Genomic DNA, 7,863 nt, shown 5'->3' with positions numbered 1-7,863 from the left:
TCTGCCTTAAGTAAACACAACGAACTGGCCTTCACAGCTGGATGTGGCAACAAAGTCCACAAATTTACCACCCTTTGGACAAAGAAATCTCTACGCATCTCTGTTTTGAAAGTGCGTCCCTCTACCCTGACTCTGTGCCCTATTGTCCTAGCCTCTCCCACCATGGGAATCAACTTTTCCACATCTACTCTGTCTAGTCCTTTCAACATTCGAATAGTTTCAATGAGATCCCCCTCTCATCCTTCTGAATTCCAGCGAGTACAGTCCCAGTGTCATCAAATGTTTCTCTTATGAAAACACTTTTATTCCTGGAATCATCCTTGTGAACGTCCTCTAGATCCTCTCCAATGCTGGCACATATTTTCTGAGCTGAAGGACTGTTCACAATACTCAAGGTGAGGCCTCAGCCGTGATGGAATGGCGGAGAAACATCGAAGAGCCGAATAGCCTAATTTTGCTCCTACATCTTGTGGTATTGAGGCCAAATTTGGTGATGAATTAATGACAAATATCGCTTTTCATGACTCAAATATCAAACCGTCTGGCGTCCCTGTGACAAAATTTGGAGGCTTGGATGCTTTAAAGTGACAGTTTCAAAGGTGGTCCCCCGATTCACATGTCGCGACGAGGATGGGATTCGAACCCACGCGTGCAGAGCACAATGGATTAGCAGTCCATCGCCTTAACCTCTCGGCCACCTCGTCTGCTCTTCTCTCTCTTGTGTTCCGAAGTTCTGAATATTTTCACAGCATTTAAAACTTCTGCTTAAGGTCCACACATGTGTATTCAGATTCTATTTCGATTTACTTTGCTCGCCGTGCTTATCAGAATTCATAGACGTGGATGACAGTTTACAGAGATTTGTCCCAACCACAGGAAGCATGGAAGTAAGTACTTTATGCACTTTAGACGCTATGGACGTGCTGTGGCAAGAGGATCGATTCCGTGCTCTGTAACTCGGAGAAACTGTGAATGTTTGGAATTGTGCAATGAGATAAATTATCTTGAATTAAATAAAATTTCAGTTGCTTTTTTATGATATTGCACGATTTCAAGTAAACAGATATTATAGGAATTTGCCATCTGGTTCGAGAGTGACGATTTACCGTGTATTGGGCAAATGCAATAACCCGATAGCTACCACATTATGACGCGCTGACGGCACGCCCGGCTGTGCGCAGCCGCAGATCCGAACACCCGAACGCTTTACCGGCACAAACACATGGCTGCCCGGCTCTGGAATACCAAACCAACGGCTGACATAACTAAAAAGAGATCGAGTTCACTCTATCAGTAATGTATTGAATGTGGTGGACCATTTTCTCTTATTCCAATCCCAGAATAAAACGCCGCTGCAAGAGACAGTGGGATGTGCCTTTGAGAATTCCTTTCTGTGTGATAGAAACAGAATATTGAACAGCCCAGAGCAGGAATGAATGGAGAGATATTGACAACCGTGGCATAATGTTCACCTGGAATGAAATCACTGCATGCGAGTACTTTTAGCTCGGTGAGGAAATCATTCTACACGGGGAAACTCCTTGCAGCAGTCTGCATGTTCCCCATTCTCACAGAATACGGCCGTGTGGCCTAATGGATAAGGCGTCTGACTTCGGTGCTTGATTAGAAGTCATCAGAAGATTACAGGTTCGAGTCCTGCCACGGTCGTTTTGACAAACTGGCGGATTTGGTTCCATCTGTCTCTCATTCCCTGGAGCATGGTTGTCTCAATCCTGTATGGGGATTAATCGGAGTACTGCACCCTCCAGAAAAACGTAACCCCTAGTCTTCGTTGTATGTAACATATAATATTATGTGTCTATTCCGTGTGTATTTCTGCAGAAACTTCCATAAGCAATTGGTTGGAGCTTCTCAGACGCTCAGGAGGAGCTGCTGCTGGGAAGGTGAAGTTTATTTCAGATTCACCTCCGTCTCCGAGCCCGCCTTATCGGCAAGAATTCATCACCCAGCGCTGACGGTACATTCTCCTGTCTCCAACCCCCCTCCTCTTCCTGGTTCTCTCCCTGCTCTGGGATATCTTCATCACTGATTGCCAACTAGACATCAAGCACCTCAACACCAGGAATCCTCACTCCTCGAACTTTACCCCCTCTGAATACACTGCACCTTCAATCTCTCAGCACCAGTCCAAACCTTACCAACAATCCCGCAGACAGGGTGCTGCTGTTGTAGAGTGGCAGACTGACCTCTACCTTGCTGAGACACGGCGGTACCTCTCAGACACATCCTCATGCCTACACCTCGAATAATCCCGTCTCCGACATTATCACCGACATCACCAACTCTGGAGAACCTCCATTCACTGTGGAAAACTCGTGGTTCCATTGCCCTGAGCTGCTCTCTTCTACCTCCTACTCGATTCACAAGTCTGAATGTCGGGGTAGACCCATTGTCTCTGCCTGCTCCTGCCCCACTGATCCTGTGTTCCCATCGCTCCAGTCCATCCTATGCCCCATCCTTCAGTCCCTTCCCACCGACATTCCCGAACCTTCCCGTGCTCTCGATCTACTCACTAACTTTCAATTCCCTGGCCCTGACCGTCTCATTTTCTCTATGGATGTCCAGTGCCCCTATTAAAAGGGCCCTAAAACTTTCCACATTTCTCAAGGAAAGAACCAGCCAGTTCCCCTCCATCATCACCATCCTCCGTCTGACAGATCCGGTCCTCACAGCAACAGTTTCTCCTTCAGTTCCTCCCACTTACTCCAAATTCAGTGTGTAGCCATGGACACTGGCATAGGTCTCGGATATGTCTCCCTTTTCGTTGGCTAAGTAAAACAGTCCATGTACCAAACCTTCCCCGGTAATACACCCCAACGCTTCCACCGCTACATCGACGAATGTATTGCTGCCGCTTCATGCACTCACGCTGAGCTCGACAATTTCACCCACTTTGCCTCCAACTTCCACCCTGCCCTTAAACGTCTCACTCAATGCGATCAAGACGATGGAAGGAGACACCAGAGGGTCCATGTGCCAGTCCTCATCGGAGGATCAGAGAGGGAGAGGAACTTCTAATTCCCGGGTGTTACTATTTCAGTGGATTTGTCCTGTACACATCACAAGTGCAATTGCGAAGAAAGCACGGCAGCGCCTCTGGTTTCCTAGGAGCTTGCGGAGATCGGCATGACACCTAGAACGTTGGCATTTTTCTATAGATGTGTGATGCAGAGTGTGGTGACTGGCAGCATTATGGTTTAGTACGGAAACGTTAATATCATTGAACGTAAGTTCCTACAGAATGTGATGGATTCGGCCCAGGACATGTCCGGTACATGCTCCCACCACTGAGCACATCTCTGTCTGGGGACTTTGCCATTGCTCATTTGGTGGGTGGTGGGCGCTGATGCGTTTTGCTGAAACGTTGGGGGGCGGAATTGATCCTGTGCTGCTGATTGTGTTGATTTATTATTCTCCTCAACCCCCATTACCTGTTCTGCCTGTGACCTTTGACACCCTGACTGATCAGAAACCTATCAACGTTTGTTTTATAAAATCCCAGTTGCTCCACCTTTACAGCCGTCCATAGTAATGAGTTCCCCAGATTCACCACTCTGATGGCAGAATTTTATCCTCAGCTTTCTTCTAAAGGGGGGCCCTTCAATTCTGAGTCAGTGCCATCTGGTCCTAGACTCCCTTCTCCACGTGAATTATTCCCACCACATCCACACTGTCACCGCCTTTCAATATTCTATAGTTGTCAATAATATGCACCCACATTTATCAAACGCCTGTCACGCGCAAACCTTTTAATTTCGGGATCATATCGTCCCCATGGCATCATCAATGGTGACGGGAGAGGTTCCAGAGGATTGAAGGTTGGCAGGTGTTGTTCCCTCATTCATAAAATGGAGTAGAGATCGCCCAGGAAATTATAGACCAGTGAGGCTTACCTCAGTGGTTGGTAAGTTGATGGCGAAGATCCTGAGAGGCAGGATTTATGAACATTTGGAGAGGCATAATATGATTAGGAATAGACAGCATGGCTTTGTGAAAGGCAGGTCGTGCCTTACAAGCCTCACTGAATTTTTTGAGGATGCGACTAAATACATTGATGAAGGTAGAGCAGTAGATGTAGTGTATATGGATTTTAGTAAGGCATTTGATAAGGTACTCCATGCAAGGCTTATTGACAAAGTAAGGAGATATGGGATCCAAGGGGACATTGTTTTGTGGATCAGAATTAGCTTGCCCACAGAAGCGAAACAGAGGTTGTAGACGAGTCATGGAGGTCAGTGACCAGTGGTGTGCCTCGGGGTTCTGTTCTGGGACCCCTACTCTTCGTGATTTTTATAAGTGATCTGGATAAGGAAGTGGAGGGATCTGTTAGTAAATGTGCTGATGCACGAAGGTTGGGGGTGTTGTGGACAATGTGGAGGCCTGTCAGCGGGTCATCGATAGTATGCAAAACTGGGCTGAGAAGTGGCAGATGGAGTTTAACCCAGATAAGTGTGAGGGGATGTTGCCGGAAGGGCATTCTGTGACGTTCAGCCGGCTAAGTGGCTCCATTCCGGATTTGCTGTCTGTGTTTACTCCCGTAGCGTTCGTCTCTCTCGAGGCTGCCCAAAAGGCCGTGGGGCTATTTACCCATAGCTGGGGATCTGTTCACGAGCACCAGGGCGCGTCCACACACCGGCGGGCCTGCGAGCCACGTGTGCGGGAGCCAGACGTCCTCTCTGCCCTTTGTAGTTCAGCCTGAGTCCGAAAGTAGTTCAGTTTCCCTGTGTCGCCAGCGAGTAGGCACGATATGAGGCTTCCTGTTGGAAAGGCTATGCACTGGCAGGGAGAGAATTACACGTTCAGCTCTCCTTTTCTCCTCGTCAAAAGTGAGAGCCACAAACACTACCCACTACACTATCACACTAGAAGCGTTACAACAACCATATTGACACATATCTGTGACCCTGATGATATTATGCACTTGTGAGTGTCACCCCTCAGCGGCTTATATAGCATGGAGAAATCTCTCAGCTTAGCCAACCTATCTTTATAGCTCAAATCAAGTGTTCCAGGATACATTCTCATGAAACGTACCCGGTACACTTTCCAGCCTAATGGCATCCTTCCTATGCCTTGTCTACGTGTATATGTATCCACCGGCTTGGTTCATCCAATTCTGCAAAATTTCCAATGTTCTGCCATTTACTCTGCAAGAACTGCCCTGCCTTAACTTTACAAAGTGCTACACTTTATCATGTTAAATTCCACCTGCGATTCATTGAACCCTTTCTAAGTTGGTCTGGATCTCTTTGTAAGCTTGGACAATCCACTTCTTTGTCCAAGACACCACCAATACTGATGTCATTTACAAATTTAGGAGCCGGCTGATTATATTTAATGAGCCTCCGCCTGTTTAAATGCTGATTGATTGCAACACCCGCATCCCCTCCTGTAACCCTGCCAACAGCGCTGTTAAACTCAATAGCCAGCATTTCATGCATCGTTATTCAATTTACTGTACAGATCAAAGACAGATCGTATTTAACCATGATGTGCGAGGTAATGCATTTTGTAGGCTCAAGTAAGAGCGGGATGTCTACATTATTGATAAGGCTTTAGGGATTTTGAGATTTGAGTGTAATTCCAAAATCCACGGTGACACTGGCGATACACGTGACGTATTGCTGACAGCTCGCAAAATGTCCAGATATATTTCTTCTGAACCACTGTCGCTGCAATCTGAAACCTCTAATTTCTCCCTAAGAAACGTACACTTGAGCTACCTAAATAAACTGGTAATCGAATGAGCTCCTGAAGGACCAGGTGGACTTGACTCTCGGGAATGCAGGTGCGGGATCTTTCAGCGATCAGCCATTACCTTTGCCGGAAAAGAGGTCGGTTCGGAAGACTTCAAGCCAGACTACATCGCCGGGTTATAAATACTCGGCGATGTAGTCTGAGATACTCTACCTGGCATCTTCTTAGCCAAAGGCCAATTACTTGAAAACACGATACATTACATAAGCGGAACATTGCTGTTTCGCAGGTAAATGAGGGACTGCTGTCTTCTCTGTTTCATGGAGACATGGCTCAGTTCAGTGGAACAGCCGGAAGGCTTCTCAATGTACCGTTCTGATAAGGGAAGAAGTTATTATGGTGGTGGTGAGGGGGGTGTTGTTTCATGATAGGTTCTTCATGCTCTCTGTAAATAGCGGTCTCGTCACTCCCCTGTTCTCCCAACCACAACATCCAATGATTAAGTTCTGTCGGTGCTACTTACCGAGAGGGTTCTCCTCATTGATCCGGACAGCGACTATACATACCGCCAGAGCAGATGCTAAGCAAGCATACCATGTATTGAGTGTCGCGATCAGCAAACAAGGAACTGCCTACCCTGAGGACTTTCACATCATTGCGGGGGTTTCTATCAGGCTTATTTAGAGAAATCTAGGCTTATTTGCCATCAGCACATCATTCCCAGTGCCAGGGGCTCCCGCACACTCAATCACTGTTGGAGCACGATCAGGAAAGCCTACCGTTCCATCCCCAGACCATATTTCGAGCATTCTGAATGTCTGGTTTTCTTTCTCCTACCTCCATCCCGGCGGAGGGTAAGGAACAAGACACCAGATAAATCGGCAACAATGATGTGGTCGCGGGAATCGTAGGGCCGACTACTGAATTGCTTCGAGGCGGTAGACAGAAATAAAAATGACCCAGGGCTCATAAGAGAATCTGAATGTCACAATCTTTATAAAGACACTGAGAACGAGTGTTTACCACTGAGTCATTCAGAGTCCAGAGTGTTCCTTAACCAGAAGCACTGGATGAACAGGAGATCTGAAACTGCTGAGTGGTAGATTCTTGGCAATATTTATCACATTTATTCATTGCTATTATTAATCTATAGGTTTTGTTTTATAGTTTGCCCATTTGATAGTTGTCTATTGCTGTGTGCAGCACTTTATCAGCTTCCCTGATGGTCTAGTGGTTAGGATTCTGCGCTCTCACCGCCGCGGCCTGGGTTCGATACCCGGTCAGGGAATTGAAATACAGCCTGCTGTAATTTAATGTGCTAATTTTTAAACCATCGTATGGATTAACTTGTTTCCACAACAAGCCCATTCCTATCACTCGATAAAACCACAAAATATAGGACCATAATTAAGATTAGGCCGTTTAGCCCATCGGGGTTGTTTCGACATTTCCTCTCAGCCCCATTCTTCTGCTTTCTACTTGCATCATTTCATGCCCTGATCAATCAAGAATCTATCGATCTCTGACAAATATACAGAAAGACTTGGACTCCACAGGGGCCTGTGGCAACGAATTCGACAGATTCACCACTCACTCCTCGTCCGTTCTGAAAGGATGCTCCCCTACCTCGAGGCTGCGTCCTTCGGTCTTAGATTCTCCCACCATAGGAAACATCCTCTCAGCATCAGCCCCTATCAAGGCCTTTCACCATTCGATAGACTTCAATGAGTGGCCGCACAATCTACTGAATTCCAGTGAAAGCAGACCCGGCGCCAGCACATGCTCTTCAAATCACTAGCCATTCCATCCTAGCATAATTTCTCTGAATCTCCTCTGAACCCTCTCCAGCTTCAGCAATACTTTCTCAGCTAAGAGAATTAAAACTGCTTACAATACATCAAGTGAGGACTCGCCAGTTCTTCACAAAGTCTTTGAATCACATCCTTGCTTTATATTCTAGACCTCTTGAAATGAAAGTGAACATCGCATTTATCTTCCTCACCACAGACTCAAACTACAAATTAACCTCTGGGACATGATGGTGCAGGTCTGTACGTCGCAATGGAAGACCTGTACAAGGACTCTCAAGGCTCTGAGCGCCTCAGTCTTCTTGTTTGCATTTTCTGTCCTTTTAGAAATTGTGCG

General features: G+C 46.6%; 3 non-coding genes across 3 annotated transcripts; 2 read left to right on the top strand and 1 right to left on the bottom strand.

The window, feature by feature from the left end:
* Positions 1 to 622: 622 nt before the first annotated feature.
* On the bottom strand, positions 623 to 704 carry trnas-gcu (transfer RNA serine (anticodon GCU)). The gene has a single exon. It is a non-coding gene; the product is annotated as a tRNA-Ser (tRNA).
* Positions 705 to 1,579: 875 nt separating this feature from the next.
* Positions 1,580 to 1,668, top strand: trnar-ucg (transfer RNA arginine (anticodon UCG)). The gene is given in 2 exon segments: positions 1,580 to 1,616; positions 1,633 to 1,668. It is a non-coding gene; the product is annotated as a tRNA-Arg (tRNA).
* A 5,266-nt stretch (positions 1,669 to 6,934) lies between these two features.
* On the top strand, positions 6,935 to 7,006 carry trnae-cuc (transfer RNA glutamic acid (anticodon CUC)). The gene has a single exon. It is a non-coding gene; the product is annotated as a tRNA-Glu (tRNA).
* The last annotated feature ends 857 nt before the right edge of the window (positions 7,007 to 7,863 follow it).

This window comes from Mobula birostris, chromosome 13, assembly GCF_030028105.1.
Source record: "Mobula birostris isolate sMobBir1 chromosome 13, sMobBir1.hap1, whole genome shotgun sequence".
NCBI lineage: Eukaryota > Metazoa > Chordata > Chondrichthyes > Myliobatiformes > Myliobatidae > Mobula > Mobula birostris.
This window is presented reverse-complemented; position numbering and strand designations above follow the sequence as displayed.